At 40.7% G+C, this 25,534-nt stretch overlaps 1 protein-coding gene across 2 annotated transcripts in view; it reads right to left on the reverse strand.

The window, feature by feature from the left end:
* LOC147127929 (forkhead box protein N3-like) overlaps nucleotides 1-25,534 on the reverse strand; it is a 119,857-nt gene that overhangs the window by 43,796 nt on the left and 50,527 nt on the right. Inside the window, exon 1 of one of the 2 annotated variants that reach the window (XM_086019277.1) lies at nucleotides 16,199-16,614. The exons of the other annotated variant lie outside the window; for it this stretch is intronic. The gene's annotated coding sequence lies outside the window, so the exon portion shown is untranslated. Of the gene's footprint in view, nucleotides 1-16,198; nucleotides 16,615-25,534 lie in introns of those variants that run through there. 2 annotated transcript variants of the gene reach the window in all.

Below are 25,534 nucleotides of genomic sequence, written 5' to 3' on the forward strand. Positions count from 1 at the left end.
AAAAAAAAAAAAAAAAAATCATGGCAACAACAACTGGAAGAGAGCGTCCAGTTCCACAAGCCTGCCCTCTACGGCTGAATTAGCTTGCTTTGATTTTTTGGGGGGATGTAGCCTTTTGCAAATTTGCGGAAACTGTCGATTGGTATCATGAAAGTTATTGTGCGTTGTATCTGAGACAATGGATCTGACATTCTGATGGTGAAGAAAATCTGAGATGAAAGCGGTGGCGGGAAATGACAAAAGACTGAGATAGCAGTCACTGGCCTTGGCAGTCCTCCACAACAACTTTGCTTCTGACCTCCTATTCCGGCACACAATAGGCCTGATCGGCTACAGTCAGTCTTACATCATAAAAACATTTTGTCGTACAGTATATAGTAGGGATTTAACGATTCACTCAAGCCCCGATTCGATTTTCAATTTTCAGTTGCCGATTTTCGATTCGATATTTCAAAAATCGCGACCATGCTTGTCTCTGTGAATCGATTAATCGGTCTGAAACGATTCTTAATGGATGTCCGATGAAATGGTTTGAATCGATTTTTAATCGTGCCTGCGGTATAAAATACCTTCAAACAATATATCCCAATATTGAATAAAGTTTGAGTCATTTTTTTTTTTTCTTTCTCTTGTCTTGTGAATATGACCTCAGGGTGGTGTGACATTGACCGATTGACCGAGGAAGGACAAATCAATGTTGACATAAACAAATCGAGATTTGACACGGAAACCTATGAATGCGAGTTCCTTTTAAGCTTCGTTTTTCAAAGCACAGGTCATGTTTTCTTTTTCGCTAAGATAGAATGGCTGCTGCCATTTGAATGCTTCTACTTTATTAAGTTTATGTTTACCATTCCCATGGCGCCGCTTTTTATCCGAGCAGTCTGTAAGTTTTTTTTTTTTTCAGTATCACCTTTTTTGTGTCCAACATTAACACACGTTTTTTCTTACAGCTCTAGAAAAAAAAATGACGTAAGAAGGTCAATTATTGTTTACAGTCTCAGAATTTGTTTTTATTATCTACCCGTAAGATCAGAGGCGAATTAGGCAAAAGTGCCTTTATGTGCTCGTCTCCCCCTTATGGAGCTCGCGGTAAAATTATTGAAAGCTGAAAGCTCTCTTGGTAAGTTTACACGATTAATGACGGTGCTTGTGGCAGACTCAATAAGGAGCTGTCTTTCTTTTGTTTAGTCAAGATTTAAATAGGTTTGCCAATGAGCCTCCTGCTTTTAATCTTAAAAGTTGCCTATTGGAGTGGAAATCACTTCAAAAATCAATTCAAACCAATTAATCGAATAATCGATTCGAATCAAGACGAATCGAACGGTGCACTCACAAGCCCTATACAGCTAAGAAAAGACATAAAATACCTAGGTCATTAGAATATACTAATTTAGAGTGCTAAAAAATTATGTTTTTAATTTTTTTTTCGATTGCAGATTGCACACCACATTTTGAATGTGTAGATCAAATTATGCGCTTGCGCCAAACATCATTGCGTTTGTGGATGGATGCAGCATCACACTAGTGCACAGAGACAAGCATGGTAGGATTTCTTTAAAATAGAATCGAATCGGCGCTTGAGTGAATCGTTACAACCCTAATAAGCTGTCTCTTGGCTATGCGACAATCATCGGGTTTTGATATTGTTGATCCTTAACGTCCCTCGATCTTTGGTTTTTGTTTTTAACCATCTGAAATAGCCATTTTCATCGACTCGATTCAATTTTCGATTGTCAGTTCCCGATTTCGATTAGATTTTTTACAATATTTTTTTTTTCCATCAAAATTAATGACTCGTTTTATAACCAAAAGATGTTTTTAGTTTAACATCCGCCTTTTGTCCTTGTTACAAACAATAACATTTTGTAACTATTTCTTCATAATAATTTTGACTTTTAAACTACATTTTTGTCCTATCGGTTTTGTTAGTGCCACAAATAAACATGAAAATGAATACAAGCACAATAGATTTGACTGCTATCATTACAAAACCTTTTGTTGTCAACATTTCAATATCGAAATGTATCGAAAAATATCTTTTTACATCGATGCAGTTCAAATCGATTTTCGGCGAATCGTTACATCCCCACTTGTTCTGGAATCTTCTAAATACAAGATGCAGAAGAAGACTACCAAAGGACATGATTGCAAGTGCAAATGACAAGAAAGAGGAAAATAGCGAGTGGGTGCAAACGAGAGAGGGTAGTCATATCCTGGGGTCATTAGCAACATTTCAAAGTCAGCCCGTCTTTTAGCGTATGTTGGCTGACAGGTCCCGCCAACACAATTAGTGATGACGGTTGACGGTGCCGTGATTAGAAGTGGAACTCAGGTCTAAGAAATCTTCTGGCAATGGATACGGTTACATCAGGCGCCAAACGATCCAAGGACGGCTCGATTGAAAAGTGCGACGATTCGATTAGGCCCGATTCAGTGAGATTACGATTCGATTCGAGAGAGTATGATGATGAAACTGCACATCCCTTTCTCTCTCTTTTTTTGCATGACCCAAAGAAGTTACTCCTTTTGAACTCTTGCAGTTCCCCTAGAGCCTTATCTCTGTTTTTTACCGATATGCCGGCACTCAGAGGCAAAGTCCGACATATCCATCTGGCCAAGTGTACGGCAGTGACAGTAGTGTTTGTTGGATAAACTGAGAGAGGTCCATCTGTTGGCACACACACTCCCACTCGAATGTTTACCCTATACAGACACAGCGGTACAGTGCCTGCGTTGAGATCCCTGCGGGTGCCCCGGCTTCTTCCCAAACACCGAAAACAAACAAGTCGGCTTAACCGGTCCAAAGTGTAGCCGATGTACATGGAAGTTTTGAAATGATAGTATTTTGGCTGCTGTTGTTCTTGTCGCGACTTTTGCCGAGTGCCAATAATGGCTCAATTTGTCTCGATTAATCGATTAATCGGTGTGAACCTTTTTTTTTCTTCGATTAATCGTTACATACATTTCAAAAGACAATATATTTAGATGAAATACACACCTGATCTTAAAAAACAACTAATTGTTTTTAGGTTGTGCGTATGTTTGTTTGGTTGGCATGAATTCACAAAAAAATGACTCGACAGATTTCAACAAAACTTTGTGGTGAGTGAGTTGGAACATTCCTTTTGCTCATTAACATCCAGGAATTTATTTTTTTTCCTTTGTAAACTGCAAGATAAGACATTTCCTTTCCCTACAATTATTGCAGGAATCTGAGAATTGATGAAACAATTTTATTTGCTGAGGATAGTTTAGCCTTGGAAGGCTGCGATGTACTAAATGCCATCCTAGTTTATAGCATTGCAGAGGGTTATGCTAATTGGAGTTCTGTGAATCTGCACTCTTTCGCTCTTGCAATGACAAAGCTACGTACATTTGAGTTCAGTTGTTTCAGTTTGTTGACCTGCGCACTTTTGGGTGTCCAATCAGACGTTGAAGAAAATAGAACACTTGTATGATCCATCCATTCATCCGTTAATCGTCAAAGAGCATTTTGATTAACAAATGAAACAGAGGAGAAGGTGTTTACATGATTTTTGAAGCTGTTGAATACGCAGCCAATATATTAGCCCTGAAGTGAGCACAAAGTCTTAGGCAAGTGCAACTTGGATGTGCACATAACCTTAAGTTGCCTCATCCAACTGTCAGAAAATGTCCTTATGTCCACAAAAAGACTTATGTCACGAATGGTACTGTATACTAGGGCTGCTCGATTATATGAAAGAAAAAAATTATATATATATATATATATATATAAAATTTTGCTAAGAATTAAAATCACGATTATTCAAACAATCGTTTAATTTTGGCACAAAACAAGACAATGTTTAACCTTAAAAATATACATATATAAACATAAATAAGTGTAAGTAAGTTAATTTGGGATAAAACAAAATGCATACAATTAATTATTATAACATTTAAAAAAAAAAAAAAAGGTGCAAATGTATGAATATATTCATAATCGATTTTTTTACAATTATGGCAATTTTGTAATCGTGGAGTGTAATAATCGTAAGCAATTGAATTTTCGATTAATTGCACAGCCCTACCCGTATACTTCAAATTCGAAGTACACAATTTGTACTTTTGAAATAACCCCCCTAGTACAACTCCACCTGCTGAATATTTCCCCCCCGGTGCTCCCTCTCGTCTTCTCACCCACTTTGTCTCCCGCCGCTTCTCGATTCCCCTCTTTCTCTTCTTTTCCTACCCTGTAGCTCTCTACGGCTTGGCCGCTGCCTGTGCTCTCTTAGCTCCACTTTCATTAAGGGGCTCTCCTCTGATAGCCCTTCATATACCACTTAATCATCATAACGGCAAGAGCACTCTCTCTCTCTGCGACGAATCACCTCGAGGGGCCGGTCCTAAAGACTCTCCGTTAACTGATGTCATTATCTGCCGGATTGGTCATCGGTCCGAACGCCGGGTGAGAATCCACCCCAGGCGTTTGGCGGAGGAATCGGTGGGAGCGTGCGGGGCGCAGGGGCCAAGGACATTCCTCTTATGGAAACAAGTGGTGGGATATGTACAAAAGGCTCTCAAACGCGGCGTGTTTGGTTTGCGGTCAAGGAAGATGAATAAGACGAGTGAATAAATGGAAGGGATCGGGGAGCTTTGAATCAGTTTGCGCAATGTGAGTTAAGCACCGATTTTTATCCATTTCGGGGGGGGCGGCCATTTTGTCACTTCCGTCGACCGGAAATGACATCACAGCTGCTCACGGCGCGTTGAGGTGGCTAGAATCGATTATTTGATTATTCGATTAATCGATTTGCATTTTTTGCATCGATACGTATTTCAAGCAGTTTAAATCGATTTTGAATCGATTTTCGATGAATCGTTACATCCCTAATCAGACTCCCTTGTTCGGACTATTGGGCCTGCATAGAACATATTTTTGAAAAAAATATGTTTGGGTATGTTGGGTTAAGGGTGGTGACATTTTTGGATGGATTCTGTGCCGCCGTCATTGTGTGGCGAAGGCATTGTAGGATACAAACACAAACGAACAGAACCACCATAAAATCCCAGCTGCTCAGTTGCTATGCGGCAGTCTCGCCGTCCATCCCAGATAGCATAAGCGCACGTGGCTGTGTGAGACCGGGACAGTAACACCACACTCGCCTGGGGTCGAAAGGTCACAGGGGTATTGTGACAGTGTTGCTAAGCGACAGATAGGCCAGGCTCACCATTTCCAATGGGATCGACCTGTTTGCCCTTGACGATATCAAAATCCGGCAATGATGAATGCAGTATGTTGAAAGTTGCTGGAAATTGCTTTGCAACTTCTCTCAACGTGTTAGTGATGAATGCATTTTAGACCGCAATAAATCTTGCGATATTGTTAGCTCGTGAAGATTTTTTTTTTTTATTTATTTATTTATTTTTTAAAGGACTCAGCGTGACATTCTTGCTTGTTAGTCTGAAAGAAATCTCCGACTTGTATGTGCTGGGATGCCCAATTCGATTATTCGATTAATCGGTTTGAACCGATTTTTAGTTGATTTTTAATCGATTTTCGATTAATTATTACATAACTATTTCAGATAAGTAACCAATGGACCACTTTTAACCAAAAAAAAGTAAAATTCCACAAGACTTGAAAGATTCTAAGTATCTCAGGTATTTCTATCCTAATCCCTTGAAATTATACAAATATTGTCTTATATATATTTTCCCGTCACTCAACTTCAAAGAGAAATCATGTGTTTTGTTGAGAAGACGCACCACTGGTACCAAATAAGGTTCCTTTGCCAAAAAAGGGCCATTTGAAATCCCACATGGTTAATTATGGGAGTAAACAAAAGAACATGATGACAAAAATAAATACTTGTGCAAACTGTGTCAAATTGCAACGTGAGCTCAAAAGCACATCTCAAAATAATTTGAACGTGGAGACATCCCAAATAAGTCAAATACATCTTCGCCTGTAATCGCCATGGTGATAAGTATCTTCTTCTTCACAGTATGTATCTATTTGCAGCTAGAATAGTTGATAATATTCTCCCTGGAAATACTCCCTGGAAATATTACACCCCCCCCCCCACCCCGACACACAAATTATTTCAAGAGTTCATAAAAGGAAAGTGACTTATAAATTGGTGTGTCATTTTCCAATTGGGATGAGTTTCTGAAGGTGCGGCTGAACAGTGAAAATAATCAGGTACTGTCCCAGAGGGAGGAAATACATTATATTAAAGAGCAAGCAAGGAACTAATTCCTGAAAGGAGGACGCAATTGGCCAAGAGAATTAAAAGGAGAACAGGAAGGAAATGGGAGAAAATTGACCAAGTGGTGTGCAAAGTGATGAATAATAATAAATGACTGCATCATTTCATTACAGGTAATTACCGGTGGGACAAGCACAGAAATAAAAGAGAGCGGTCACACCGTTGAAACAAATCATCAGGCCAACATTTCTCGATGAAACAGAAGATTGTATTTAACGCAATGATGTTCATTTGGTCACAGAATTATTGTATTTAAAAACCAAAAGGAGGCATTTAGCGATTCATCGAAAATCGATTTCAAATCGATTGAAATTGCTCAAAATATGCATCGATGTAAAAAATAAAAGAATCGATGTTGAAATTTTGATCACAAAAGGATTTGTCATAAGAAAAGTTATTTATTCATTTTAATGTTTAGTTCTGGCACGAACAAAAACACTGATAAGATAAAAATGTAGTTAAACTGTCAAAATTATTTTTTTTGTACAGGATAAAAAGGATAAAATGCAGAATCAAAAACATCTTTTGGTTTTGAAAGGAATCATTCATTTTGCTAAAAAAAAAAAAAAAATTAAGAAAAATTAAATTGATACCGATATTTATTTTTATTCGATATTCTTATCAATTAATATTGCTACAAATGATAACACCATACCCAAATGAGATACAATAATAAAATGAAGCATGAGTTGCACTGTGTCAGTAATTCCGCACAGTGCACAATTAACATGATAACTTGCTTCTGAACGATTAGCCTCAGCACGATATGCGAATCAGTCAAGAACCAGTTTTATATTTCTGTAGCTCGGCGGCACGGAGAGGGTCTTAGCTGTTATCTATCATTTGTACAGATTGAATTTGCTCACTCTGTGTCTTCATTGTTGTGCTGTACTTTGCGTGTATGACATCTAGCTAGCTGATGTTTCCCTCTTTAATACTGAAGCAAATATATATTCCTTTATTCTTCTTTAAAGAGTAAGTCAACCCAAACATTTGTTTCCAAATTATGTTCTATGCAGGCCCACTAGTCCAAACACGGCATTCTGATTAATATTGCGTTTGTGGAATATGAGAAATCCATGCGTTTTTAGCTAGCTCAAGGGGGCGGCCATCTTATCACTTCTGTCGACTGAAGATGACATCAAAGTTGCTCAGGGCTCAGATAACCACCAATCACGGCTCAGCTTCAGAAAACAGACGAGCCCTGATTGTTGACAAAATGGCCGCCCCCTGAGATTGCTAAAAGTGGTTGTTGCATTTTGCTGTTTAATTTATATTCCACAAACGCAAAATGAATCAGAATGCCGTGTTTCAACTAGTGGGCCTGCTGGGAACACATCCTGGAACAAAATATGTTTGGGTCTTTAAAATAGAAAGTGCACCGTACTGTGGGATTCATTAGAAAAAAGCTGCGATGGAGAGCACCGTAAACCCTATCTTCAAGAATGACCATCACACACTTACAAAAGCTTGCTATTATGCACACACACACACACGCGCGCAAGGCACTGGGTGCTTACATCATATGGGAAGGTATTTTTCCCCCTAACATTGCCAGGGAACAGGCCCACGCATGGACACACAGACGCTGACTAAGGCTCTAAGGCTCCTGGTTGGTGGGGGTGCAGCGCGTGTGTGTGGGCGTGCGTATATATTTACTTTAGTTGTGTGTATCAGTTTGCCGTACTTTTGCATCACAAACATCATTTGGTTCATCATCCAGACCGCATCTACTGTGATCGTTTTCTACAATGGAATCTGGAATTTTGAACACAATCTGGCCTCCAGCTTTTGAAGAGATTGAAAATAGAATTATGTAATCCATTTCGGCGTCAATAGTAAAATTTTAACTCCCATTTAAAGTGGAAGTCAACCCAAACATATTTTGTTGGTTTTTAATTTAAACACGGCCTTCCGATGAATATTGCGTTTGTGGAATATTCGCAAAATCCACATATTTTAGCTAGCTCAGGGGGCGGCCATTTTGTCACTTGTTGTCAACTGACAGATAACGACCAATCATGGCTCAGCTTCAGAAAACAGGTGAGCTGTGATTTGTCGTTACCTGAGCCCTGAGCAACTGCGATGTCATTTTCAGTCGACAGAAGTGACAAAATGGCCGCCCCCAACTAAAACGAGTGGATTTTGCTATATTCCATGAACACAATATTCATCAGAATGTCCCGTTTCAACTCGTGGGCCTGCATAGAACATATTCTTGACAAAAATATGTTTGGGTTGACTTCCTTTTTATGTGTAAAAAGTTGATCAATGTATACAATGAAGAGTTGACCTCATGCGTTGTGCGGATGGACGAGGTGGTGAACATACTGAGAAAAGCTTACGACGTGTCTTTTCACATTAAAACTAAATCGCACCTCAGCTTCGAAAATTTATTGTGCATTCATTTCTTTTTTTTTTTTTCTTTTATTGTCGAGAGACTTGAATTACTGTTTTTGGGTCATGCCAACTAAGTACAACACTTGGGGCGTTTAAATTAAAAGAGTTCCACTAAAATGATCATTAATCCATCATTTTTTTTTTTTTGTGAATTGGTAATAAATTGGTCGGTTCAAGGTGCGTTCTGTTCTGTGGCTTGTGGAATTTATTTGTGGTTTGGCCTTCGTGTAAGCGTCATAACCGTAATCCTTCATTTGATACGAGAGTCTGCTTATAGTTTGTAAAAAAAAAAAAAAAAAAGTGTGTGAGGATTTTTAGCTTTAGCGTGTGTTTGTGTGTGCGTTTTGATGCAAGTACTCACTTCATAAACTGGCAAACTGCGGTATTATTTGCTTTCGGTTTGTGGTTTGAGGTTAGAGCAAGAAAGTGGGACAGGACGATGGATGTGTGCGTGTGTGCGTGTGAATACATCTGTTAAATGCTAGCATTTAGCCATCCACTTGATGGGTTATGTGCAGAGCTTGGACGTTAATGCCGAAAGAACAAACCAATCCATTAAAGACACGACACAAACAGATTTCCTTTCTACAACAGAAGTCCAACTGTGAGCTCAAAGAGTTATTTTGGTAGATCGCCATAAAAGGCTAACCCTCATAGCCCCCCCCCACCCCCACCCCCTCTTTCTCTGTGACGTGGTGTGTTGCTTTGCTAAAATAAGAACCGGGTACCATATCTGCACTGACAAAAAAAAAGTCATCATGCGCATTTGTAATGATTACGCAGTCTTAGGTTGTAATGTCATCAATGTAAACATTATCTTGGAGTCTTACACAATTATTAGAATTTAGAATTACTTTGCCTATGTTAAAAACACAAGAAATTGTGAGTTGTCTCCTTAAAGCGGAAGCCAACCCAAACATTTTGTTCAAGAATATGTTCCCAGCAGGCCAACTAGTTGAAACACGGCATTCTGATAAATATTGCGTTTGTGGAAAAAGTGTTGATCCACTCGTTTTTAGCCATCTCTGGGGGCGGCCATTTTGTCTTCTGTCAACTGAAAATGACATCACAACTGCTCACAACGACCAATCACGGCTGACATGTTTTCTGAATCTGAGCCGTGATTGGTCATTGTGAGCAGTTGTGATGTCATTTTCAGTTGACAGAAGACAAAATGGCCGCCCCCAGAGATGGCTAAAAACGAGTGCATTTTATTGCTTAACTTATATTCCCCAAATGCGAATTTAATCAGAATGCCGTTTCAACTAGTGGGCCTGCTGGGAACATATTCTTGAAATGAATTTTTGTTTTGGGCTGACTTAAAAAAAAACATTTGTTGTGTTTACTCCACAACGAAGTGGGAGGGGCCACAGATCATCACGGCCGTTGCGTGATGGGATTAGTGTATTTCTTGGCTCATTCTGTCTTCATGTACGGTGTGCTATACATTTGTTTTTTCCCAGTCCACCTACTTAGAAACTATTTTAGTCAAGGTAGTAATTCAGCCAGGAGAATTCTGTCCATTTCTGCTCATTTAAAACCGTCAATAAACAATGTTTTCTGAGAGTGAAAACACTGAGGCTCTTATCACATTGCTAGCAGTTCGGTGCTAGCAGTTCGGTGCTAGCTAGCTAGCGTGCTGATGATTTTGCCCTTCAGTTACTGCTAGAGAAGGGCAAGTTGAATGCTCAGAATATGTACGTAGGAGCACATGAATTGGACTTAGTGAAATTGAAAAAAGTGCTGCTGTACATTTCGCTTGCTTTGATGTGTAACTAGTTTTTTGTATATGAACTACCATTTAGCCAATCAAATATAAATAGAAAGTAAATACAAATTAAAAAGAATTGTAAAGATATTTTTTTCCCCAATTTTTTTTCCAGTGTGTGGAGTCAACACCGCATCTTCTCCATCTCCGCATTGTTGGCTCCCAGAGAATGAGAATCAACTAAAGGTCAAACGACCACAGATGAAGGTCAATAAGGGGATGGAGTTACCAGCTGAGAGACAACAGGGGTATCAATTTCAAACAGGAGCCACTCAAAAGGGGCTGAATGAGTCTGTAACCTAGCAAGGGCATCAGTCAACATGCTGCTAAGAACTTTGGAGCAAAAAAGAAAAACAACAGCGGCAAAGCGGGTGAAGGAATAAACAGATTAAACAAATCGGAACGTTCCCGAGGTCATTTTTGTCCTCACACGTGATTATTCTAACCAACACACACACGCCCTCTGTGTATGGCTGCATCCATTTGTGACATCACTGTAGCTAGCCAGAAAGACAAGTATGAGAGCGCCATGCTGACGTCACCCCATTCACTCAATGTCAATTACGTAATCTCGGGGTCCAACGCCTGCAGGACAGACACGCCATGTGTCTGCGTGTATATACGTGTACGTGTGTGTGCGCGCGCGCGTTTGTGATTGCTTGCAGGGAAAGAACACATAATTGCAATCTCATGTGTGAGAGGAGATATAAAACCCAGGCATGCTGATGACATCATTAGCAAACAGGCTGGCTGGCGTGAGCGCGGTGGCTGTGTCACAGTGGGAGCGTTTGGGGTTGAAGAGGAGGAGTTCACATCCGACCCGGCTAGAAGAGTTATGCAACACGTATCCAAACTCGAAAATGCTTCTTTTTTTTTTTTTTTCCAGCCATTTTTCTCTCTTCGATGTCTACAGAATATGTGCATCTTCTGCAACTTTTTCTTAGCGCTTGTACTCGAGGCAAAGGCTAAATTAAAAACACCGGCCCTCAAGCAGAATACAGAAATGAAGACTCCGTTTTTCACACGCACGCATGCACACAAACTCTCATAAACAAAGCTTCCTAAGGACAGGAAATCCTTCCGCCCACGTCCCTTCGTTGCTCGGCAACCGCAGCGGCGTCATTCTGTGCATGCCTCCGCCACGGAAAACAATTCGCGCAAACATTTCCGTGAACTCTGCAGCTCTTTTAGAAGCACGCAAAAGTGGGCCAAAGCTGAGGAGGCTGTTACCGATAGCCTCCAATTTGTCTGTTATGGATTTATACCAAACATGACATCACCTCCCGTAAATATAAACCCCCCCTTCTCTCTGTTTGTGAGCTCTATTTTTACAACTGACGTCTTTTAAGGCTAGTTCGTGTGTGCAGTACCTCAGCATAAGTGGAGAGGTGGTTTTTGGGTCTAGCTACCTGGCACTGTGACCTGTCACTACTACTTCATATCAATAAAGAGCCTATTGAAGACTATTAGAACCTGGGGCGATACAAAGGGCCATTATTCTTTTAAACCATCTTGATTACTTGGCCACGCTGTTTTCCCACTGCAGTATTCAAACATTGATTCAACCCGATCTTTTATTTATTTTTTATTTTTGTAAAGCAAGAAAGAAACAGTGTTACCACTAGACCAGCTAGCATTACTGGTAACATTACTGGTATTTTTTTCAATTATGAAAAAAATATGAATCTGATCTTTTTTTTTTTTTTTTGGTACAAAACAAGAAAATGTTTGAAGTGGAAATCAACCCAAATATATTTTTTTCAAGAATGTGTACTATACAGACTATAGTTGACACATGGCATTCTGATAAATATAGCGTTTGTGCAATATGAGTTAAGCAGCAAAATCCACCCATTTTTCGCCATTTAAGGGGGTGGCCATTTTGTCATTTCTGTCGACTGAAAATGACCACAACTGCTCAGGGCTCAGGTAGTGACCAATCATGGCTTATAGCTTCAGAAAACAGGTCAGCCTGAGCCCTGAGCAGTTGTGATGTCATTTTCATGTCATTTTCAGTCGACAGAAGTGACAAAATGGCCGCCCCCAGATATGGCTAAAAGCAGGTGGATTAACTCTTATTCCACATGCGATATTTACCAGAATGCCGTGTTTCAACTAGTGGTCTAGCATAAAACATTATCTTGAAAAAAATATGTTTGGGTTGACTTTCCCTTTAAAGGTAAAAACATAAATACAAATACATTTCTTAGAAACACTATAATTATGTAAATTCCTTTTGGACCAAACAAAATCTATAAGATTAGTTATAGACATATACATATCCTCGCTTATTGGCCTCCTTGACCTTAATCGGCATCTGCCCTGAAAAAAACATATCGGTCTATCTCTAGTAGGAACTAATAGACTTACGATGACCCACTCTGTGGTCGGTTGTCATAGCGACCAAGGTCATAGCATAGACGCTAGGATTTACACCAGAGCACAAACATCTTCATTTTACTGGTGCTCAGGGTCACGAGTGGATAACATGACTTTGAGAAAGAAAAAAAAAAAAAAAACACCAATGGATGGAAAGATGTTGTGGTCCAAGAGGAATAATCTTCATTGGGCACAAGTATGTGAGGTATGTATAGCTTTAAATATGACCTTGGCTAGCGCTACACCATGATAACTTCTTTTGCTCTTTTCTGTTCTCTTCAAACATCTGAGCCTCAATAATTGCCTCCACTGATGACATCTGGGAGTTATGAAAATTATTCCATCAAGAGCAACGCAGCTCATGAGATTTCCATCAAAACGCACAATGCAATGATTTGTTGTTTTTTTTTTTTTTTCTTTCTTCTCCTGATGGGTGTGAACCATGTCTTTAATTAGTTTTACTATATTTGGTGTGCTTGGCTCTAAAGGGACTCAAAGCCTTGACAACAGCACAGGCTGAGTCCTGATCAAGAATTCTGGAGGAAAGGTTCCTCACACTCCTTTGGATGTACTGTGTTTGTTTCTTTGCTTTCACTGTGGAACACCAGAGCAGCTGTCAGCATAGCAAATGCAGACTTGACTTGTGTGCGACTCACTTGAGAATTTTCAAATCAAATTTCTAAAACATGGGGAACCACAGACAAAACAGTCGAATTTCGTTTGGAGCCACAAGATCACATACGCAACCACCCACTTGGTGTTTTTACTCAACGTTATCGATTGCAGGAAATCGAAAATTCACTGAAACTTGTGATCAAATGTGAGCATAGGAAATGAAAAATTAAAAAAAAAAAAAAGATGGAGGCGGACTGTCTTTGCCATCTGCTCGGAATAGTTGGTGATGAATTTTTAAAAAGTATAAGAAATTTTGGGGTGCGGAATCCAAATCCGGTCTCAGTTTTTCTCTATCACATCAAGTTTTTGAGCTACAGGATCCGGTCTTCTTAAAAAATATTAAATAAATATGTATATATGGAAACAAAACACAAAGATGGAACACAAAAAAACAAGCATACAATGCTATGCCCATGGTTACATAGGTTAAAAAAAAAGCCAGCACTTATTGTATATAGAGTCTAAATAAATCCAGCGCTTAAGAACTGCAGCCTACATGTTTACACATCATTGTTTCAAGAAAGATGCATTGTTTATTGTAATACATATTCATTTATTGTTTAAAAAAAATACATGGGAAAGAGGTTGAAAAGATGAAATCGCAATATTGAGTGGGGGAAAAACATGCAATTGGATGATATGACTTTGGCGATAGAAATGGGTCAATGTTGAGTAGAGCTGTTTCAATCGATATTGTCAATATCCACCATTCTTTTATGCTAACAATATAGCAGCTAGATTTAAGATTCCTTGTGTTCAGACAATGTTTTTAAAGAGGTGTAAAGTTCAGCCTTTGTCAGAGCTATCATCTTATTCATCCATTTACTTTTCGTCTCGTTGAACGATTGTGTACACGTCTGTAAAACGTCTTAAGGAAAAGCACTATAATTATTAAAAGACAAATGTATGAACATGTTCAATTCCCGTACACGTAATAAACGAATGTTTAGGTTATTGTGCACATAAGTGCATCCCTCTGATATGTTGGAACTAAAATCCGAAATTCATAACGCCGTAGCGAAGAATATTTTTTCATTGCATTTCAGACAAGGATTCATGGTTCATCGATCAGACTAAAGCAGACCACAGCAGTCGGGCGTAAACAGTGTAGTTCCAGTCACAAATGATACAATCAGGAACATCAAAACAGCCATTTTTGAGTATTTACTCTGAATAAATCATGCCCTGGCATCCAAGAAGCCGTCTGATGCTTTTATCCAAACACAGACTATTCAATTCATTCACACATGAATTATAGATCCATAATAGGCTGCTTTAGCTGTGTTAGGGGAATCCGACAAACAACACTTGTAGTGAGAGCACTAACCCTCCGAGCCATCCATACCAATTATCTGTGTCTAGGGTGGAGTCTGAATTCAATATTCAATTTACACAACTTAATCTCACATCAGAGATTCCGGCTGGGGGAGACAAAAAAAAAAAAAATAGCGCTGCCGTCTGAAGAATAATAAAAAAACAACTAAAGCCTCTCTGAGAACCCGAAAAAGAGGCGATACGGGATCGGTGCGAGGACCGAACGCCGCTCCACGGGGGCGTCCATTGAGAGACACCAAGAGGTGGAGGGGTTGAGAGCTCCATTGAGCGCAGCCATGGGGGGCGGGGGGTGGGTGGGGGTCAATATGTGAATGAACGCTTGCCATGGAGGTGAATTATGAATGAGCGGCACTCTGAGCACTCCTGGAGGGAGCACGTCAGGCCCTGTCTCCTTCACTCCATCTCCGCCTCGCGTTTCTCCTCCACTCCCTGTCCTAAAATCTCCACCCTCCCTTCTGTTTTCATCTCTCGCCAGGGGGATTACTCTTCTCGTCTGCCTTATTCTTTTGGTCATCTGATCGCTTTTTCTTTCTCCTTCTTTTCTCCACATCAGGAGGGAGACGCGCGGCCGCCTGTCTGGCATTCTTTCCCGACGCGCGGCTCAAATGGACACACGGAAGCAAAAGATAATACAAAAGCAAACAGTCGTGCACGTGCAGTTGCGGGGGGGGGGGGGGCATGCATCAAGTGAAACGCTCTCGGGCGCTGACACACACACACACACACACCACCGCGCACACACACATTTCTCCCAGCTGTTCTGCTGGCCACGGAGCTTGAAAGAATGCGCGTGTGTATTCGTGTGTGCGTAATCCAATGTGCTGCTGCTCAGCCTGTGCCACGCTTGCTCCTCTGTTGCTGTGCGTTTGATCAGATCTGCCTTCCTCAACCTGTTTGCCGTCTGACACACACGCAGGCACGCGCGCGCAAAAGGAGAGAGGGATGCTCTTCCAACTTAGCAAGCTGCGTTCACTGTCACTCAAGTTTCCGGAGAAAAGGTAGTTCTTTCGGTGGCCGTTTAAGCGACATTATACCAAACACACGAGTGAGTGTAAGTGTTGCTGGAGTGGTTAACTTAGCTCCAGTGCATTAGAAGTCACCGCATGCACTTACTTGAGTTCCCAGAAGGGAAGTGTGTTTGTAGTTTGGTGTAGTAGAAAGTATCCGCTCCTTTGGACCCCTTCACTCCAGTTTACAGTGGTCAGCTCTCTTTACACTTTAGCCCCCTCTTTTTAGAGTGTATGGAAATAACCTAGAGATTATACATGCATGCTTCGCGCACACTTTAAAGTGCACTCACACGCCTCCACGGTTTCCCTTTAAGTGCAGCCACAGTCTTGCAGCAGCGCGTGTCAACACCACACGTACACTCAACGCACAAACCCAAAAAGAGCCATAAAGTCACCTTAGGATCCTGCTGCGTTCCAGGCGAGCCGCTTTTCGCTCTCTTCCGATCCTCTGTCAGACTTTTCTCGCCGCCCTCCTTCCTTCCGTCCTTCCTTCTTTTCCTCCCTGTATATCCGTCCGTCCTTCCTGGCTCTCTCCGTCCCCCCCCTCTTCGCCTCGGTGCTCGGTCACTTCCCAGCGTTTTTCCCGAGTGCTTCCATGTCCGCCCCGCCAGTCGTTTCTAGCGCCGAGCGAGCGCGTACGCACCTACACGCACACGCACGCGTACACGCATGCATACACACACGCGCGCGCGCACAAGCTGCTACGTTCCGATGCTCTCTCTCTCTCTCTCTCTCTCTCTCTCTCTCTCTGGCTCGCTCTCTCGCTCTCTGCGCTCTCCACTGCCGTGCTCAGTGAGTGTTTGTGCGCGCGTGTACGTGCGCGCGTGGCTGTGTGCGTGTTGGTTTCTCCGCGCTGCCTTGCCCCCACCACCTCCCGCCCCAATAGCAGCGGACTTCTCACGAAAGTCAGCCCCGGGTCCTAACGTCAGTCAAGTTCTCTGAAAGAATGCGATTGTGCACGGTGCATGTCCAAGATCGTCTATACTTCTGGAGTCTAACAATTCTCAGTTAAAACCAAATAAACAGAAACAGCTATGGTGTTTTGTTTTTGTTTTTCTAGGTATTGTCTGCTCAATAACAATTATTTTAATAATCAGTTATTTTTTTTCATGAATTGATGAGTCCAATTTTTTTTAAATTTATTATTAAACAAAAACAGGACACAATTTTAAATTGACATTGCAGAAAATGCATATATTGCATATATAATATATTTACATACACATGTATTGTGATTCACTTTGGTCTCTAATTGTGTAGTATTAAAGAAAGCGGACATGTACTGCACACAGGCTGGTCTCTCGTTGGCTGCAGGCTGCAAAGTACAAGTCGCCAGTAGTCGGTGATTGACAATGTAAGGCATTGATCAACATATGCAAATCACGTAGGCCTACTTTTCCGTCGGAAATCAGCCGATCACAATCGGTGGTCGATCAATCGGAGCACCACTAGTGGCCACTATTATTTTTTTCTTGTCAGTGCAAGGTAGTAAAAGAGGGAAACTATTTTGTGTGCAAGGAAGGTTGTTTTCCTTCATTTTTCAAACATTGTAAATGAATGACAGTAGAAATTCATTTTTACTTTTGTTACAAGTTGTTAACATTTCTGGATACAATCTGATAAAGCATCACAAGTTACCTCAAATTGAGTGCAACTTCAATCCAAGTCCCTTCCACCATTTACCATGAAAAAGCTAAAACCCCAATTATTGCCACTTGTTGAATTACCCAGTGGTTGCCAAGGCAATGGAAGAACCAGTGGTATCGGAAATCATTCTATGGTACCATTATCGATGTAGGATGGGGACATACTCTCATTAAATTTCAGATGCGCTTCTTATCCATTATGTACATTTGTAAACTCAGTTGTTTTCTGAGGGAATGGCACAAATCAAAATAAAACATTGAGACTGTGATATTTAACCATGTACGTTTTTATTTTTAGAAACACTTAGTAGTCTGAACCAAAATTAAATCTCTTTTTCGAGTATTGTAATGCTATTTAAATAGACGTCTTGTCGAGTATAAGGTTATGATATTTGAGAGGAGAGTGAGTCATCTTCCCGAGTGAGTCAATCTTTGGTGCAGCTAACCTCTTCCTCATTTCTCCTACCCGCCCTTCCCCTCTCCCTCCCTTCTCCCACAGAGCGTCATCAAGTTGCCTTGGTAACGGCCTGCCTATGGGAGACAGAGAACAGATCATTATGGACCATGGGACCCAGAAATTGAAGGACATGATTTTTTTTTTTTTTCTTGAGAACACAGGAAGTGGAAAAGCTTGACCACTTTCTGTGTTAAAAAGCCAGAGCAGCTCAAGTGAGGGAAAGAGTCTTTGGAGAGCAAATAAGAGTCCTTGAGCTCCATTTAAGCCCTTGAAAAATATAAACGATGCATATCCAATATCCAAGCTTGTAGCTAAAAATACACATGATTGGATTAGATAAACAGCATCTAAACAAGTGATTCGGGAAACTGTTCATCGGGACTTACTTTGAATGATTCCTAATTCATTTGGCGAACAACATGGAAGTCAGGCTATGAAAACCTGCGGTAAAGCAGTCCAAATGTGTTGTTCTATTCATGGTTGGGAAAGTCAAAAGAGGAAAAATGCACCGGAGAAAATTAGAGTTAAGTGAAGGAAGCACAAAACACAACATGGGAAACTGTATCGCTGGGTAAAGATCAAGGAGAATTTGTGCAGGGGGAAAAAGAACCGCGTGAGTTGTCAAATACAGTTTCACCTTTCCATAATGTTAGTGGGAGGTGGCGTGCTAGAAATCGGCACAAAAAACCTTGCCTAGCTTAATACCTTCCGTCAATTTGCTATACCACCTACTCTATCAGCCAGGAGCGTGCAGTGGGGTGGGATGCAACGGGCCACTGGCAACTTTTTTGCAGTCGGATATGAAAATATAAACCCAAAATAGAAGATTACTATATACCGGTATTTAAATTATGACCTTACTTGAAACATTTACTGTTGTTGTTGGTTTGCTGATCTCTCAAAAAAAAAAAAAAAATATTTGTCTTACCTTAATGTGTTATGAAAGCCCCAATTATAAAATGACACAATCATTGTCAAAATCGGTAAAAAAAGTTATGATTATTTTACTGAAGCCGAACACCGTTAAAGTGGAAGTCAACCCAAACATATTTTTCCAAAATATGTTCTATGCAGGACAACTAGTTGAAATACGGCATTCTGATTAATATTGCATTTATGGAATATAAATTGAGCAGCAAAATACACACACTTTTAGCCATCTCAGTTGGCGGCCATTTTGTCACTTCTGTCGGAAGAAGGCATCGAAGTTGCTCAGAGCTCAGATAACGACCAATCACGGCTCACCTGTTTCCTGAAGCCGGGCCATGATTGGTTGTTATCCGAGCAATGAGCAACTACGATGTCCTCTTCCGTCGACAGAAGGGACAAAATGGCCGCCCCCTGAGCTAGCTAAAAACGGGTGGATATCTCATATTTCATAAACGCACTATTAATCAGACTGCCGTGTTTAGACTAGTGGGCCTGTATAGAACATAATCTGGAAAAAAAATATGTTTTTTTTCAGCATATGCAGTACATGTGTGATAAAACACATATATCAGAACAGCAATGTCAGCAATGTGGGGGCACGCGCCAATAACTGCCAGAGTCAATTAATGTGTGCGTCGTCGCTTGAGCCACACAGAGCAATGCCTCTCGCGCTTCTCGCCAATGTATGTGAACAGGAAATACGCAAATTCAGCTCTTTTAATGATGAAATAATTGACAGTGTTGGATGGAAAAAGAAAATCTATGCAAAATGTGGACAAGAGAACTAAAATGGAAACTAATTGAATGTAATCATGATAAGATTTTTTTTGTTTGTTTGTTTTTGAAGGGATTTTTCAGGTTCATGGTTGTCAACAGTTGTGTATTTTATGAGGCGGCATAAAATTTGAAAACTTCTGTCAGCCCTTCAAAAATGTGCCTTTGGAAAACAATGACTATTCTAAAGTCACTAGTAATTATATTTTTACACCTTATTGATTCCAGAGAGGTTTGATCATGACTATATCCATTTTGAGACTGGGGACAAGATTCGTATAACAGCAGTAGCTCCGGGCAAGGTCTAACAAATGAGAATCTGTTCTGTGTGCCTGTGGTAAAGTATGTCATTTATCACATTTCTTTATTAGCCCTGGTTATATAAAAGTCTGTGTTCACAAATTTTCTGACGTTGAACCAAGGCGGTGCTCAAATGTCCCTTTTCCGTTCAGCAGTAAAATTTGGGTCAGTTTTGTGTAGTACAAAGTGTTTAACGTTTACCTTGTCAAGTGTTTCAAATGAAACAGACCATTACTACATGTCAGGGCATTTTTTTTTTTAAAGGGGTCAACCCAAACATATTTTTTTCCAGAATATGTTCTATGTAGGCGCACCTGTCTAAACATGGCATTCTGATTAATATTGCGTTTGTGGAATATGAGAAATCCACGCGTTTTTAGCTAGCTCAGGGGGCAGCCATTTTGTCACTTCTGTCGACTGAAAATGACATCACAGATGCACAGGGCTCAGATAACGACTAATCATGGCTCAGCTTCAGAAAACAGGTGAGCTGTGATTGGTCATTACCTGAGCACTGAGCAACTGCGATGTCATTTTCAGTCGACAGAAGTGACAAAATGGCCGCCCCAAGAGACGGCTAAAAACAGGTGGATCAACTCTTACACCACAAACGCAATATTTATCAGAATCTCTTGTTTCAACTAGCAGGCCCGCATAGAACATATTCTTGTGAAAAAATATGTTTGGGCTGACTTCCTCTTTAAAAGCGAAGACAATTTGAAAGAAACATAAAGTTGACATACATGATTTGCCTTTGCGGGCCACATATCAAAGTTGTTCAGGGCTCAGATAACCACCAATCGTGGCTCAGCATCAGAGAACAGATGAACACTCTCTCTAATTAACTGCTTCTATTTTCTTGGATGTACCCATTCAACTCCTCTATTACTTAGTACACCAGTGATTTTTTTTTCTTTTTCTGATTATTTGAAATGATTGTATTGGCTGTGGATAACGTCTGTGAAATAGCTATGATTGATTTTCCATCTCTGTTTCAGAATTGCTTGATTTTCACCCATAGACAGTTTTCATGGTGCTTGCATCTATAACTAGAGTAATTATAATCTCCATCGGCAAAACCAACATTGGAAACTGTGCGTAAGCATTGATGCTATTGTCAAGTTAGACAAAACCACCTGTCAGTCACAAGTCCAACACTTTTGCTCACTTGAAAAATGGGTGGGTTCAAAGAAAAAGATGTTGTCATCAAAGATGTGCATCATGTCCTGATAAAGTTGCAAAGTTGATCTCCTTTACCATAATCATCTTTTAATGCCAAATGTTCCAGTTACCAGCAAAAATAAAGTTTTTGCCTCACTGGTCCAATTCTTTTAGAAGCATGTGTTTTATGCGGCTTGGCAACATTTCATGCTCATAATTATTAAGCAAAATTAGGTTGTGAGACACTTTGCAGTAGGCCAACAATTGCGGCTCATTGCTTCTTTCTTTCTCTTTTTTTTTTTTCTTTTAGTGAAATGTAGAAATGGATGGATAAGGTTCCCTGTATCAGCAGTTAAGATTTTCCATCAGTATTGGTTTAAGGATTTTGCAGAGTGTTTGCTACAGGTATTTGTCTTAAAAAAAGAAAAAAAAAAAAAAGAAAAGAAAAAAAAACCTGAATCCATTATATTTTATGGAGCTCAGTATATAGGCTAACCACCACCCTGAAGCGAGTGCTTTCTGTGCTTTGGGGGCCTGACTCCTCACATTTAAGTACAACTACAAAAATGCCAAACATTTGTGCGTTTCAGTCATGCCAGCTGCACTTTACGTGTTAAAACAAATAAACTACAGTGGTCATTCTGCAAGGATTACGATTTAGAGATTAAGGCTAATGGTAACCGCTTGAAACGGACTAAAACGCTGAGTGTGCCACTCGCTTATGCGCTTAGAGTAAAACCACACACACAAAAAACCATACAGGTCACAAATAAGTTAGTGACCGGGGAGGAGAGTGTGGCTGCCACCGCTGCCTGTCTAGCCAGAATTTTCCACTCTGTAATCACGTTCCGTATGTGACAGGAACCAGGCAGGCGTACTGGCTGTCAATCAGACGTGCTCTTTATTTGATCTTGTTTGTGTGTTTCTCCACTTTTTGCTGTCACTTTCTTTCATTCGTATTTTCTAGCCTACAGGTTTGACAAGGAAAAGATTTTTTACTTTGGGGAGGGAAAATAAAATGCGCTGTAGGACACCAGGCAGTTATTTGTCCCTTTAAAGGGGAATCATCCCAAACATATTTTTTTTCAAGAATATGTTCTATGCAAGCCCACTAGTTGATGCAGGGCATTCTGATTAATATTGCGTTTGTGGAATATGAGTTAAGCAGCAAAAACGACCACTTTTTAGCCATCTCTGGGGGTGGCCATTTCGTCACTTCTGTCGACTGAAAATGACATCACAACTACTCAGGGCTCAGGTAACGACCAATCATGGCTGACCTGTTTTCTGAAGCTGAGCCGTGACACTAGTGGGCCTGCTGGGAACATATTCTTGAAAAAAAATGTTTTGGTTGATTTCCCCCTTTAACTAACATGGAGTGAACTTCCAAAGCATTACTTTGACTTTTTCAGTAGACATGGAGGCATTCAACATTCCTCCGAAAAGAATATTGCTCTCCAAACGCAGCTGTGCGCCACATGGATCGATAGTAATCCGCAGCGGGAGCCGTTTATTTCGGAGCGAGTGTGTGACCTAGTGAGCGGCATTTCCACTCACATGCATGCAACATTATACATTTTGCCGCAGCTGGAGTCGCTCGCGACGACGGACTGCACGCACCGGTGCAGACCGACTGACGCACAAACTTAAACAAACGGACAAGAACACACTTGAACAACACGCTCAGGGCCTGACAAGCAAAGTCTCCTGTTGGGCCGAGCTCCCTTCTCTCCTTCGCTGAGCACAACTCACAGGGCTGCGGGCTGGAGGAGGGGGGAGGGGGGGGGGGGTTGTATGGGCCGGTGTGATTCAAGTGTCCCCTGCCAAGGTCTCTGTTTCTGGGGATGGCAGCTCTCAGCAGCTGGCTAGGCGGGAGTCCTCTGTGGGCTGACTCCAAGCTATCAGCTGTCAAGTCTGACCAATAACAATAATGTATGTTTCTGGAATCATCAGTTTTTTTGTTTCCTTTCGCCAAAAGAACTTAAGTTCTTTTTGAGAGGGATGAAGTTTTAAAAAAAAAAAAAACAACAACCTCTGAATAGCTTAAGCAGCAAATACTGTATTACGGTACATTGATGGGAAATTGACAGCGTCTTAACCTGCCGTTGTCAGCATGTGCTAAAATGACAAAAGTGGAGGACTTGCTTCAAAAATGAGTACAATTCACAAAAATAAAAAATATTATGAATTTCAAGGGTAGTGACCGGCGTTAGTTTACAAGGCAGATTGAATGACGCATTCAATATGGCGGACACACACTGCAAAAACGTAAGAAATAAATACTATGATAAAACAAGTGAAATTATCTGCCAGTGCAGGAAGATAATTACACAAGAAAAAATCTTGGCGTCTGAAAAGAGAGAAATACCTTCAAATAAGTGGTGAAACACTCATTTCAAGCACTATATTAGCTCAAATAAAGTTAAAACTATAACTTATCATGCATGTTTTTGGAATGGGAAGTTTTTACAGCTAAAAATTCTCTGAACCCTAACTATAACATCAAACTGAGACTTTGACAGTAATTGATCTTATTTTGCATGTAAATGAACCAATTTTAGCATCTACAAACCAAGTGAGAAAAAAAAGATAAATAACCTTAAAGCAATATTAATAATCCTACAAATTCTGCTCTTGAAGAGTATATTATTCCCAAAACAAGATCAAAACAACTTTGGCTGGATAAGATTCTAAGTCTAGGTTAGATAGGTAGAAGGAAGCTAGTGTAACTGGACCTACCAAAATGCTCACAGAGTTTATTTCCATTCTCCAGAGGCACTTTACTAATTCACGTTCATTTGAGAACTCTGTGAATTTAAAATATCCAGATATTACGAGAATTATCACACAAAGCTCTGGTGGCTTCCGTTGGAACTTTGTCCGAGCTTGCTCATGGAATGTCGGGGTCCCCTCAGAGGCAAGGTGGCGCGGGTAGCCCCGCATGCACCGTGCATTTTTCGACATGAAATTGTAAAGTAAACAATGACATGCTACATTACTCTCTTTGCTATAGGCTAATGATCTTCCAGGAAATACACTACAACCCCCCCACCCCTCTGCACCATTACGCAATATACTGCTTCACCAGACTCAACTTTTCAGCTACGTGGCCTTTATATTAAGCTCTAAGAATCCTTAATACACATATAGATCTGGATGGGGGGGGATAAAAATGGTGCAGTATCGGCATATCCTGCATGTATAGACACATGGGATCTGACCACTTAACTGGGCTCTTTGCAGTCGTCAGCAATCCAGATAAGCAATGCACCTCAGCAATACCCCCTTATCCTTGGCAATAGAGTCAGCGGTGTCATATAGCAGAATCATCTTTTAAAAGCATCCATTTGTTCTATCGGCTTCGAGAAACAAGCTCGTACGGGTTTGCAAACTGCCATAGAAGGTGGCAGTCGTTTAATGCCGAGGACGTTTACCACGGCTCCGATAGCATCGAATGAGTGGCAAAGATGTGCGGAGCCGGGGTAAACCGTTGATAAATCATGCAAGCGATCGGATTAAGTCATTGGAATAAAAGGTCAAGGGGGGGGGGGTGGAAAAAAACCAACAACTTGTTCTTCACTGTCGTGCATCCTCGTTTAGTCTCATCTATCGCACTGCGCTGTCTTCCTCCTCTCTCTCACTGTCCCTGGGTGGGATGAGTCATCCAACAGAAGAACAGAAAGGAGAGGAGTCGTGCGCGTGCGAGTGTGTGTCGCACGCATGTCTGTTTGTGCGCACATGTCGTCATTCCCCCTGAGGCGCCGCGATCTTCACACTCAGCATCTTCGTCAAGCGGCGATATAAACGCGGAAGGTATGCAGATGTCGTGGCGGCGTCAAACGCGTCTCTGTCTATAGCCACAAAACTGCTCTTATATGAACTCTGACCGGATCACGTCAAGTATCTCGGATCAGATTTCAGTAAGTGCGCTAAAATTCTTGGGTCTTTAAAAAGTGGCTCAGAGGTGAGTAGCCCATGACCTAATTATCAGTTCAAATCACAAAAAGTGGTGGGATAGGGTCTATTTGGACATACTTAAAAAAAAAAAAAAAGTTCAAAGAGGTTGAAGAAGGTTGTCTGCATATCTGTTTGAATATGTTGTTGACATTTTGATATAAAGTGAAGCTACATTGGTGTGATCTGCATTCTTTGGTGAAATCTACGCTGTACACCTTTTAAAGGCTGAAGGGTTGTTAGGACTGATTATTATCTGACACACACACATATTGTGTCAGAATATCAAAATCAAACGTTTCTTTCAATCGCAAATCTAAAACGAACATGATTTAGAATCATAGATAACTCTTGAGACACTCAGAATTAACCTCTAATTGACAAAGCTGGTTCCCAACAGCAAAATAGTGATAAACGGCCTCGAAAGGTATTTCATTTTGTGATTTTTTTTTTTTTTCTCAAGTAACATTTTACAAGACTCATAACCAGTTAATCACATTAACTTTCAC

Source organism: Filicampus tigris, chromosome 20 (assembly GCF_054856515.1).
Source record: "Filicampus tigris isolate MCC_2025a chromosome 20, RoL_Ftig_1.0, whole genome shotgun sequence".
Taxonomy (NCBI): domain Eukaryota; kingdom Metazoa; phylum Chordata; class Actinopteri; order Syngnathiformes; family Syngnathidae; genus Filicampus; species Filicampus tigris.